We start from the raw sequence: 14,068 nt of genomic DNA on the forward strand, positions 1-14,068 counted from the left end.
TTTTGAATTGAGACGATAATCTACAAAAGAAGCCCATTGATCTCTATCGATTCTTTTTGGAGCCATTGCGATCAATTCTTCTCTAGTACGTGTACCATCATTCCTTTGTTGCCACAATTCTTGGTGATAGTCTCTTCACCTTGTGTTGAGTGATTTGAGAACATGGTTTACATGAACATCAGAATGGACATCAAACTTAACCTTCAAAAAATGAGACAATTAAAATTAACAACAATCATAGTATAATTAAATTATAAATTCAACTTTTACATTCCTTACCTGAATAGTGTTTTTAAGTATATCTTCTTTATAATCTTTAGGAATCTTCCTCCAACTAGAATAGCTAATAGGAAAAGCATTGAAGTTTCTTGAAATACTACCTAAAAACCTATTCAATAATGCTCTACTATCTCCAATTGGTTGGCCCTCATTATTCCATTGCATAACAATCCTTTCATTAGTAGGTAAATTCCATACTCGTAGCTATTTTGTATTTATCTTTCCTTGATCATCTATAAAGTTTGAAAAACAGATTAAATAGTCCATTATTTGCAATAATACTAATGACTTCATGCAAAAATATGCATGATTAAAAACAGAATCTTAATGACAATACCATATCATATTATAAACAAGAACAAGTATAAACAAGGACAAGTTCTTACTGCTTGAAAACAGTCATATATACAAAAGTAATGTAACAAGATTAAAAACTGCAAAGATTAGTAAAAATAATTGATAGACAATGAGTAGTTTGTTGTGAGTAATTTTCAAAGAATATGTGTAATTTTAATAGTTGCATACCAATAACATCAACAAACCATACTCTTTTTCGTGCTGCAAGTCTTTGTTGAACTTCTTGCAACTTAGTCTCCTCACTTTCTTCCTCTTCCCTTTCAAAATATACATATGATGTACTAGTTGAAGATATCCTCACTTTTAATGTTCCTGGAAGTAAATTAGTTGAATGAAAAACAAAAGCAAGTGTGCATAATGATTGAAGGATTAATAAATTCGAAAAATACATCAAACATATATTACTTGGCTGAGATGCATGTGCGAATGGAGGGGGATCTTGGTCATTACTTGGCTGAGGTGCAGTTGGAGGTGGAGAGGGAACCAGTTCATTACTTGGCTGAGGTGCAGGTGGAGGTGGAAGGGGAACCTGTTCACTACTTGGCTGAGGTGCAGGTGGAGGGGGAGGGGGAGCATGTTCACTACTTTGTTGAGGTTGAGGTGCAGTTGGAGGTGGAGGGGGAAATGGAAAACCTGTTCAGTTTTGGAAAATGAATCAAATTGTTGAAAATTTAACTACTGCAATTTATATATAGAAAACAAATTAGTAAGAGAGTTGAGATATGTAACCAGGTTTAGATGGACGTTGAAGATGTGTAGAATGAGTAAACTTAGGTGTAGGAAATGGTATATGCACTTGTGTATCTGACTTAGACTTATTTGAGGTTGCAAGAGGACTTATGAGTGGTGTGTACATTTGATCTATTATTCTTGGTTGATGTTTTCTTCATCTTCAGGTGGCCTGCAAACACATCAAAATCAATAGACATATTTGTTTTCAGTAAAATAAGATAAGATGCCTTGTCAGCGAAATTTTGCTAGTCAGAACATTCTTTTTAATTGTCTTCAAAATGCGCAACATTATGTCACAGAAGAAAGATTCAAATCAATGCTATCTTGCTAACCATAAAAACAATGTCATCCATTATTTGTTTGCTGCAGTATCATCCACTATGTTGATAAGAAAAATGTTGCTCAAAATATCAATTAGAATTGAGAGTTTTTGAAGCACGAGTACCATATAAATGAAAAGATGAAAGGATTACAAGTGTTGAACTAGATCCAAGAATTTGAGATGCAAATAATGAAGGAATCATAAACAAATAAGAAATACTTCGACACAGATTATTTTGAAAAATAATGAAAAAAAAATTAGGGATTAGTGCGAACCGGATATTGTGAGAAGCTAAATAGGTTTCTGAATTGAAAATTATACCTATTTTGATATACAAGATGACATCCGATTGTAGTGTTTGCGATCACCGCTGCTACTTGACAACACTTAGTTAGAACAGGGAAAATAAACAGTGACTTAGGGTAGTGAGATGAAATCAAAAAGATGAAATGAAACTTGAAAACAAAAGAGCAAGGGATGCGAAATAGAACATGAAATCAAGGATACAACGCAGTGATGCGGAAGATGAAAACATGAGATACAATCGGAATGAGAAATAATTATGAAATTGAAAGAGAAATAGTGATCAAATAGCATGGAGGATGAAAAGGTTGTTACTTGGGACTTGAAATTTGATGAGAACGAAAGAGTGATGAAGGAGAACGAAGAGAGCTTCTGAACCACGTGGAGCACGAAAACAGAGACAAAGTGTTTTTAGGTTGATAAGGTTATGGAATGCTGTTTAGGAATGGTGTTCCAGAGCACGTGGCGGTATTCAGAGACAAAGTGAAAATTTTCAAAATTATGAAAGCAGAAAAATGAAATAAACATTGGAAATTTAAATTTTATTGGGGTTCTGAAGAAAACCTTTGGTATTTAACAAGGGTTTTCAAAATCTCTCCTATGTCTATTTCTTTCTAGAGGTTATTATAACCCTTGTTAATAAACCCCTACTAAAATTTTATATTTTTTTAGTGATAAATGTAGTTTGTAAAATATTTCCAAATTCCACAATCCAAAAATCTAAAGCATAGTATATTTCACATTTCTAACACACAGAGAGAAACCTGGGTGTGAAAAAGTAATTACCCAGTCTTGATCAATCCCGTAAAAGCAGGCCGTCTTAAGAAAATTTTAGGTTAAAATACTTTTTTTGTCCCAATTTTCGTCAAGTTTTGTCAAATAAGTCCTAATTTTGGTTTTGTGTTCACATAGGTCCTAGTTTTCGTCAATTTTTTTCAATTGGATCCTTTTTGCTAACACCATTTAAATCATTAACGATCATGAACAATGACTGCCACGTGTCACTTCGTGGTTTTTTTGAATTTTTTTTTGAATATTTTTTAAATGTCCACATGTCAACCCAGTAGCGTGCCACGTGTCAAAGTCAATGTTCTATATTCAATTTGGTCCCTATATTTGTTATTTTTGTTCAATTTAGTCCCAATTTTTGTTACTATGAACCAATTTGGCCCCTTTCCAAATTGAAACCGAATATAATTTTTATATTAAAATTCACATTTTTTATTAAATATTTTTATATAATATGTTAAATTCACATCATTATAACTTTGATATAAAAATTAAATTTAGTTACATCTTCGATAGGGACAAAATTGGTCAATTTTAAACAAAATTGAGACTAAATTAAACGAAAATAACAAATATAGGAACTAAATTGGATATAGAACATTGACTTTGACACGTCGCACGCTACTGGGTTGACACGTGGACATTAAAAAAATTAAAAAAATCCAAAAAAAAATCCAAAAAAATCACGAAATATTTTAACCAAAATTTTAAATCCTGAAATTGGCCTCTGTCCTAATAATTAAAACAAAGGCACAAGTTTAACATTTCAAAATGTTATAATATAGGAAAATGATATAGTAACATTTACCTTTTGATAACTTATCTCACAACGTGATGTGAGATATGTTTTTAAATTTTTTTCAATTTTCACGATGGTATTTTTTGGAAGAAAGTGGGAGGAAAAAAACTAAAAAGTGGGAATGGAAATTGGAGGAGAAAAAATAGAAAGCGCAAGTGCAAATGGTTGAACTAAAGAGCATTTTGTTCATCGTCTTCAACCAGTGATCTTCGTCTTCAATTGCCATTCTTCATCTTTAACCCCTATTAACCCCTCTTCTTCTTCTTCATCGCAACAGTGTGGATTTACCCATTAGACGAAAGCTTCAACAATTCGACGTTCGTATCCATTGGGGTGGAAAGGAGGGATATTTGTTGTTGTTTGTAGTGCCTTCATCGTTGTAATGGCGTAAGTTTGTGGGTCTCGTCTTTGTGGTAGAATTTAATCAGGGTCGCTTCTTTGAAAGGTGTGTGGTGGTAAGTTGTATTTATTTTTGTGTATTGCTTGTGATTATTTTTGTGTAAAAAGTAATAACGAAGATGTGTTTCTGTTTTAAATGTGGGTTGTTGAGGTAAGGGTTAAGATTTTGTATTCTTATTTTGGTTGTTGTTTTTGAAATGTTTCCAATTACATTATTCTTGGATTAAGTCAATAAACTGTAAATCTACATATGTGCTTACTTAAGACTTAATATATGTGAACTCATGCTGTATGATTTGCACATTATATATCCTTGGTAGTTATAGTGGAGCAGAAGTGATTTTGCATTAGTTAACTTATTGAGTAAATTGTAAATCCACACTTGAGATATAATTACTGCGAATACTTGCTCTATGATTTTCACATTAGATATCCATGTTACTTATAGTTGAGCAGGGATAATATTCATTCATTGGTTTATTGAGCAAACTGTAAATCCAAATATGTGCTTACTTAAGAGTTCATAATTGCGAACCCATGATCTATGATTTGCACATTGGTGACCCTTGTTAGTTATAGTTCAATATGGATGATATTTAGTGATTGCCTTATTGAGTACATTGAAAATCCAAATATATGCCTACTAATGAGTTAATAAGTGTGAACCCATGGTCTAAGATTTCTACATTACATATCTATATTAATCATATCTTGAGCAGGTCTTATATTTTGTGATTGACTTATTTAGTAAAGTCTAATCCGAATTATGTGCTTACTGATGACTCAACCATGTGCATTAGTGCGAGCTAACTTATAAGAAGTTATTGGCTATCCTTTATATTTTGTACAAGTTATATCATATATACATGTTATTTTTGCATTCAGGTTTGCTAGTGTGATACATTTCATTTAAGTGATGAATTGCACTGTTTATCAGACTTATTATTTTAGTGTACCTCACTAAGAATAAGTGTTTGCATGAATTATGGTGACCTAACTTCTTCATCAAAAGAAGTGATTTTAGTGAAGACAGTGATTGCAGTGGTGACATGCAGGCTGGTAGTAAGGTATGTTATTTTTTTTTAATTCAAAATGAAGTGGTCAGTTTTAATGATAACTTTTTGCAGACTTGTACGCAGTCTTGTGGGACCAAATACATTGGTTTTTTAAATAACAAGTTAATTGCGCAAAAAAAGTCGCTTCTTCAAGGAACATCACTTGGATAGTTGACCATGTTGATAGGATTAACCAAGAAAATGTTTCAAGAGTCAAGCTATACAAACTCCCTTTCAGACCTACATGAGGAGAAAGCGACAAAATTAAAAGATTTGGCATTAGTGAATTTTGCAGTGGTTTCCATGGCAATGTAATCAAGTTGATTTTTTTTCATATGCAAAGATTATCCTACATTAGTAGTAATATTTTATGTTTTTAATTATGGATCAAATATTGTTGGTTTATGAGCTTGTTTAAGTGATATTATTTTGAACAACATTATAATTGGAAGTGATACTTTAGTAATCCACTATGAGTAGAAGGTTCTAACTACGTGCTTACTCTTGGGTAAGTAAGTGCAAACCCAAGTTAAAGGATTTCCACATTAACTTTCCAAGGATAGACAAGTTGCCCATGTATGATTTGGAGAAGGTTCTACAACTTCATTTCGTAAGTGTTTAAACTAATACTAACTTCATAGTTTTAGTCCTTTAAACCAAATGACAGGAATTACTTTACAAATCCACTATCAACAGTAGTTGTTAACTGATATATAAATAAGTGCTAACTCATGCTATTCGTTTTGCACTTTCACGAAACCTCTTACCAAACCTTAACAAGTGTTGACTATGATGATTTTAATTAGAAAAGAAAAATGATATTATGACATTCACTTTTTGTTGATATTACCTTCATTTATGAACATATTAAATTAACTTAACACGAGGGAGTAAATTAATCTATGTAAATTAATCTATTCCCCTAAGTATTTGCTTACTCCTAAGTAAATAATTGTAAACCAAAGTCAAATGATTTGTACATTAACTTAATTGGGAAAGAAAAGTTCACCACATATCATTTGGAGAAGTTGAGTGGATGAGTGAAGTCTATAACTTCATTTTGGAAGCGTTTAAACTAATACTAACTTCATAGTTTTAGTCCTTCAATTGAAATGAGAGGAATTACTTTAGAAATGCACTATCAACAGTAATTTCTAAGTGATATATAAATAAGTGCTAACCCATGCTATTCATTTTGTACTTTCATGAAACTACTTACGAAACCTTGGTAATTTTTGACTGTGATGATTTTAATAATTGATTATATTACCTTCATTTATGAACATATTAAATTAAGTTAGCACGAGGGAGTAAATTAATCTATTCCCCCAAGTATTTGCTTACTCTTGAGTAAATAAGTGCAAACTCAGGTTATAGGATTTGTACATTAACTTAATTGGGAAATACAAGTTCACCACGTATCATTTTGAGGAGTTGGGTTGATCATTAAAGTCTACAACTTCATTTTGGAAGCGTTTAAACTAATACTAACTTATAGTTTAGGAATTCAATTCAAATAAGAGGAGTTACTTTAGGAATGCAATATCAACAATCATTGCTAAGTGATATATAAATAAGTGTTAACCCATGCTATTCATTTTGCACTTTCATGAAACTGCTTACCAAACTATTAAGACTCCGACAAGTGTACTAGGTCACGCAAGTAGTAACCGGTAAGACCGGGATATCATTTCCCAAGAGACTCGTGTATACTAAATAATTGCGTAATTAGTGACTAATTTAAACTAAAGAATAAATCCATAATTTGGGTTTTTTTATGCAAGAAAGTAAATATTTCATAAACAAGTAAAAGGTGAACTTGGATATTTGAAAACTCTAGAAGATAGAAAAGACTAGAAATGCAATGGATTGATATTGTTGGGGTTAGACTTCACCTACTTCACTCTCATGTATATAAAACAATAAAACTCTTCTCCATTAAATTACTAATGTCAACCCACAAGTCTACTCAAACCCTAATCCCTTAGTTGAATAAGCCTAGGTTTCCTTATTAAGAGTCAATTCCTTAAATCCCTAAATAAGCAAACCCGCTTTACAAACTAGGGTTTAAGACAACTAATGGGTCAAGTTCCATTCCTAAATACAAGTTCCATTAGGTATCTTGTTCCAATTCTAGGTTTCAAGAGATATTTTCCAATACCTAATGACCCAAATATCATGGAATGAATGGTTAAAACAAAGCAAGCTTTAAGTACATAAACAAGGATACTAGAAATTAATGGAAGAAGCATATATAAATTTAAATCATCCACAAATACATGAAAATTCAGTGGCTACGTCTAACCCCAACAAAAATGGGTTTAGCTCTCCACTGTCATAGAGAGCCCAAGCTTACACAATGGAAGTGAAAGAGGGAAGAGATACAAAGAGGAAGAAGGGGTAGTTGCCACTAGCCTTAGCAAACCTCCAAGTGCTCCAAAACGCGTTGCTCGAGCTCCAAAACCTCCAAGATGAGTTTCCCCTCACGAAAACAGAAGAAAAAGAGCCAACTTGACACATAAGCGAAAAATGGCGCCTGGCGAAAGCCTCTCACCGACAAGCACTAGCTACCAAACAGTATTGAAAACCTGCGCTGACTGCCTCTTGCACCTGGTGCTGGCGTTGTGTCGCCATGCACTTCCTGTTGACATTTTTTATCTTCTCCTTGCTATTCCAGGTCACTCATTTGTCTGGATTTTTTGAACAAAGCTTCCAATCTATAAATAGACACAAAAATGGGGATTAATGGTATATTTAGATCAATGTAACCCAAAATGTATTTATTTACAAAAGTAAGGTAAAATTGAGGATTAAGTAGGTAAAAAGCTTTGGAAAAGATGATTTTGCTAATAAAATGTAGCTTGGATAACGAAAAAAATTAACATTATCACAAACCTCAGTAATTGTTGACTATGATGATTTTAATTATTGATGATATTACCTTCATTTATGAACATATTAAATTATTTTAGCACGAGGGAGTAAATGAATCCACTCCCCTAACTACTTGGTTACTCATGACATCAAATATTTCAGTAATGCACATTGAATAATTCTTGCTAAGTTTTGTGCAAGTTAGTGCTAACCCATGTTATGCATCTTGTACACTAAAAAAAATAGGTACTAAACTTGAATTTTATAGTGGGTTTGCATTTTATAATATACCTATATCATAACGTCAAGTAACACCTCCTACTACATTAAAAAATATCAAAGTTTGAAGAAAAATTTCACCATCACTTAAAACAACAACATCCAAAAGATTAAATATAGTGGTCCTTAGTTATGACAGGCCTATAGTCGTGATTTGGAAGATTCTCCTGCTTGAAAATGTGGCAACTTCTTCGATGGTTGTGGATATCACTATTATCCTCAACGGTGTAAAACCCGATGAATTTAATTAATTAAATAAATAAATAATTAATAAATACAGGTATTGGGAACATTTAAGATAATTAATGCTGGCTTGTATGACGTAGAATAATACTAGTTTAATTGGTTGAGAGGACTTTGTTATGTCGAGAGGACTTGGGTTCGAGTCCTATGTATGGCATTTATGTGTGATTTTTATTTGTGTGTTATTAGGGGTGGCAAAACGGACTGACCTGACCCGATAAACCCGTTTAAGATTTGCGGGTTCAAATTTCTAACTTGGCCCGCTATTTTTTTTAAAAGGAACCTGTTACATTTGAAAGTGGTGGTGGCTGGAAAATTTAATAATCAACATACATAAATAATAGTGAGAAACACACATGAAAATACATCAAGGTGCCCTAACATATATAATTTAAAATTGCCATAAAATTCCAAGAAGCCTTCCCTGTAGTAATGAAGTTTTGTCATTACATTTTACAATGTAATTTTGTAGCTGACGTTTTCATTTGAACCTGAACGAATGCTGCTTGTATTGTAAACAATCATAGTGGGGCAACAATGAAGATTACAATGGCAGACTCGCATCGATTCAAAGTCCAATAATTTCTCAAAACAATAGTTCTACAAAAGTTCTAAAAGTCCAATAATGTCTCAAAACAATAGTTCTACTTCTAAAGCAGTTCAAAGTCCAACAATTTCTCAGAATACCAGTTCCATGACCAAATAAAAGATAATGTTCAGAGTTAAAACATCAAAGCACATGAAGAAGTCCAAAGGAAAAAAAATAAAGTTCAAATTTACAACATTAATTCAACCAATTGACAACCACCAACAATCAAGGCATTCATCATGTTGTCCTATGTCAAGAATGTTTGAAGCAACCATGCTTGTTGTCCTCTCCAATCTTCCATCCGTCTGAGCAATTTCATCATCTTTTTAAAATATGACATGTATATCAAACGAAAAGTTAGAATATAAAAATGGAGTATCAAAAATACATAACAGAAAATAGGATTTAACTTAGACAACTTACCATCACAAAAACCATGCTTATAACTTGAGGTGAAAATAATTGCTTCAACACATTCTGGTAACAATCGATTTCTATACTTATTTACAATTCTTGATCCAATACTGATTGAAGATTCAGAAGCAACCGTAGTAATTGGGATACTTAGCAAATCCCTTGCCATCAATGACAATTATGAAAAATGTTCATTGTTACTCCTCCACCATCGAAGAACATCCATAGGTTTTGTGAAGTTAAGATCTAATGTTGGCTCATCCAAATATACATCTAGTTGATTCCTTCCCATTTTGACAACAATTTGAAGTTTGCATTTTTTAAGAGTCTAACATGAAAAGCAAGAAATAATTTATTTTATATACAAAACAATAATTAAATTAGAAATCTATTTCTATTCTTAGAAAAACGTACATCAAAATGTGGTCGTTTGGTGGAAGTAGAAGATGATGACACACTACTACGGTTTACATCACTTGAAGTTGAACTCTTTGCAGAATATTGAGAGAAAAGGTTGTACAACTTGTCCTTCAAGTTTTCTAACTTTGTTTCCCAAGTAAGGGGATCAATCTGTTCATAACAATAACACAATGTTTCCAACTTAACTCTTGGGTCACAAATAACAGCGAATGCAAGGACTACACTATATTCCTCCCAATATTTATCAAACTTCACTATCATCCTTTCAGCCATATGTCTTATACACTAGTGCAGTACCCCTTTTGGCCCCGGTTATTTTTGAGATTCTGCCTCGGTTTAAGAATCGGGGCATATTAAAGTGAGGCCAAAAGGGACCCCTTTTGGCCTCGGTCATTACCCGAAGCCATAGATCTCTTTTCTACCTCGGTTGCAGAGAGACCGAAGCCATAGATTCAATATTTTTTTTAACAAAAATTAAATTCGCAGCCTCCGCGAAGCTTCCTCACGCACCAACCATGGCAGTTCACGTTCCACCATTGCCGGTAGCCACCACTTCTCCATCCTCTCTGCAACGCGCAACCACCGCAACATCATACCCCATCGAACCACCATGAGCAAGCTGCCTGCACAACAGCTGAACCATCACCACCGCGCTTGCAGCAACAGCAGCATTCAAAACACCATTAACGCTCCACCATGGAAGCAGCGAACCAGAACCATCACGCCGGAACAGTTGCAACAGCGAAACAGTAGTGAAAACACGAACCTTTCATATCTGCACTGCGTCCAACCTTTCAGCCATGCAGCCGCGCATCATCTCGCTGCTGCCATCACCATCGAGAGTTCATCTTCATGCTGCCACCACAACCATTGAAGACGCAACATCACCACCATCATTTCCACTGCAACGCCGACGCGAGCTCTACCTTTGCACATCGAACCAGATTCGCGACCACCATGGCAGCAGCAGAGACGTATCCTCCATTGCAGCAGTGAACCAGAACAGCGCCAACAGCAATCATGCGAGCACACACCAGAGACGCGAGTTCAGCCACCGTAGTTCCGTTCTTCATCTCGCCGGCAGCACCCATCGCGAATACTTCGCGCAGTCCACCAAGCAGTGAGGAGAGAATTGGGGTTTGCACAGAGAGAATTGGGGAAGAAGATGAATAGTGATCGGGGTTAGCGATTTGGGGATTTTAACACACTCAATGGCCTCGGTCGAAGGGGACCCGATGCCAAAAGGGGTGGCGCTGATGAAATTTATAAATTAGGGTTTCTGGACAGGGTTATAGGCTTTGGTTCTATTTCAACCGAGGCCTAAAACTGCCTAATATTGCCTCGGTCGAAAAGCAACCGAGGCCAAATGTGTTCTCGCTGGCGCCAATTTTAAAATTTTCATTTCTGGGTTGCCTAATAGGCTTCGGTTATTAAGGAACTGAGGCCTAAAGCTGCTTACGGCACCGGTTGTTTGTAGAACCGAAGCAATGTAGGTTGTTGAAATTACAAAATTGCCACCGCCTCCTTATAGGCTTCGGTTCCGTCATATAAGGCGAGGTAAATTATCAAATCTGCACTAGTGATAACTTCATCTTCATCATTTATGCTTTCCATTAAAAGAGTTTGGATATTCCAAACTTGTAAAAAGTATAAGTTAGATGTAGGATAGCTTGATGCAGGAATCAGAGTTGTGATGTCATAAAATGGCATCAAGAAAGTACATATTTTTTCTTCTCTTTTCCATTTCTCAAGAGATGGACACAACTTGTAATTCTCATCAAGTAGGTATAAACTTCCAAACACTCGTTGGTATTTAAGGGCACTTTGAAGCATAAAAGAAAGTTGAGTTCCATCTTGTGGGAACATCTATAGACAAAGCACTTTAAGCATCAATACCCCCTACTTATTCAATGCATTGCTTAAATTTTATCATTCTACTCTCAGATCCTCTAACATACTTGATACTCTCCCTAATTTGATCTATAGCATCTACAATTACCTTCAACCCTTCTTATAGAATTAAGTTTAAAATGTGTGCACAACAATGCACATGGAAGAATTACCCATCACAAAGCAATGAATTTTGCAAAACAAGCTTCTATTTTAAGATTTTAACCAAAACATCATTACTAGAAGCATTATCCAAAGTGATAGAAAATATTTTTTTTCAAGCCCCCACTTACAGAGAAATTCATTCAACTTCTTAAATAACTCATAGCTAGTTGAGGTGGAGGCAAATGTGAAAAGTTTAGAATTTTCGTACACAACTTCGATTTACAATCAACATAATGAGCTGTCAAACATATTTAACCATCTATCGTACATGAAGTCCACAAATCAGAAGTTAAACAAATCCTAGATGGAAGGCTCATCAACTCTTCCTTCAACGAGTTCTTTTCTCTCATGTAAATTCTCAAACATCACTCTTAATGGTATTCCTAGAAACGAAAACAATATTCGGGTTCAAAGAAGTGTGATCCAGGTTCTAAGTTCTTCATATTCAACAAATTTAAACGGTAAACCATGTCGGATAATTAGATTAGCCAACAACTCACGGGATACCATTTGATCTATTTTCTTTGATTTCAACTTTCACTGCATATTCATCATCATTTAACTCTCATCTTCAAACTTTATTTTGCTACATTTTTCAACATGACGTTTTAAATGTGAAGTCGCATACTTCTTACTCCCAACTATATATTTTTTATTATAACCATTACATTGTGCCCTCTCTTTTCCATCCTCACCAGGGCCAATCTTAGTGAAAAATTTCCAATACTCAGATGTTGTGGACTTTTCCTTTTTCTTATTAACTTCAACATTTTCCTTATCAATCACATCTTCAGCATTATCATTCACTTTAAAACTATTGTCCTTGTCAATTTCATGGACATCCCCATCAAGTTTACTAACTGAATCATCCGTTATAGCTATAATGATCAATCCTATACACCAAAGGCATAAAAAGTGCATTAGCAGTGTATATGCATGTCATCAATAATCTCTTGCTCACGAATAAGCATCAAGTGACAATCCAAAATAACAGATAAATGTTACACACACACACACACTTTAATCGAACAGACACATGGAAGGCTTTCCAACAACTCATATGAACCATCCAACACAACGTATAAAGCCCAACACAACTGAATCAAACAAATCAACGATAAACATATCCACCACACACAAATCAAGGATGATACACAGATAAAGGATACAACTCAACAAAACTAATCATATAAAGTTCTAATTAACATACCAGCACTTTCATTATCACACACACAAAATGAACAAAGTCTCCACAAAATACACGAATCAGTACACACTTTAGCAACCAATACAAAATTGATACCTTCAAGAAATGTTTTGTTAATCCTTGAAGAATAAAAAATGAATTAGGAATTTAGGGTAATCGAATGGGTACTAAACTAGGGCAAACCAAATTCAAGAAATTGGGGATAAATGAGGAGAAAGGGAACAAACCTCTCTCTCTACTACGTGAGCCATGGTGGAGGAGTTACTGAATAGCAGCGACGTTGACAAAGAGATCTTAATCGGTGACATTGATGAAGACAACACCAGCGACATCCAACGTTGACAAAGAGAAGACAAGAGAACAAGAATAACAATGCAGTGGTGTTTCACGAACGGAAGGTGATGAAGTTTGGTATGGTGTGGTGGTGTTTGAAGCTCACGACGAAGAGAAGAAGAATGTCTCTCTCTCTCTGGTGGTGTGCTGTGCTATGGTGTGGGTGAATGAGAAATGAGAAAGAAAAAGAAAAAGAATGCACGTGAACGTGAACCACTTTTTTTTTTTTACTTTTCACCTTGCCATTGGTTTGCGGGTTGACCCGCCCTAACCTGTAGTTACAACACGTCGGGATGCCAACTCAGGCGGGCCAGGTTGAAGCGGGTTCACGGGTTGCCTCCTTTAACCCGTCCTGCCATTTGCAATCTGGGCTGGCGGCCGGCCTGTCGGGCCACACCCGTTTTTACACCCTTATGTATTATTTCATAATATAATTATGCATGATGAATGATACGATAATCCTAGAATTATAGGAATTATCACGAAACATGAATTAGTTGTGCAATTCCTTTGAGATTTCATGGTTGGGGATTTGAACCTTGGCCTATGCAAATAACTTTCGTTTTGCTAAAATCATTTTTGGCATGAATGTGAAGCGCTAGAAACCCTAGCTATTTGG

General features: G+C 34.8%; 1 long non-coding RNA gene across 1 annotated transcript; it reads right to left on the reverse strand.

Annotated features, from left to right (window-relative positions):
• Window positions 1-8,994: 8,994 nt before the first annotated feature.
• Window positions 8,995-13,642, reverse strand: LOC114166012. Its single transcript, XR_003599829.1, has 2 exons — window positions 13,344-13,642; window positions 8,995-9,342 (listed from the first exon to the last, which is right to left on the reverse strand). It is a non-coding gene; the product is annotated as an uncharacterized LOC114166012 (long non-coding RNA).
• Window positions 13,643-14,068: the final 426 nt, after the last annotated feature.

The sequence above is a fragment of the Vigna unguiculata genome, chromosome 10 (assembly GCF_004118075.2).
Source record: "Vigna unguiculata cultivar IT97K-499-35 chromosome 10, ASM411807v1, whole genome shotgun sequence".
Lineage (NCBI taxonomy): Eukaryota > Viridiplantae > Streptophyta > Magnoliopsida > Fabales > Fabaceae > Vigna > Vigna unguiculata.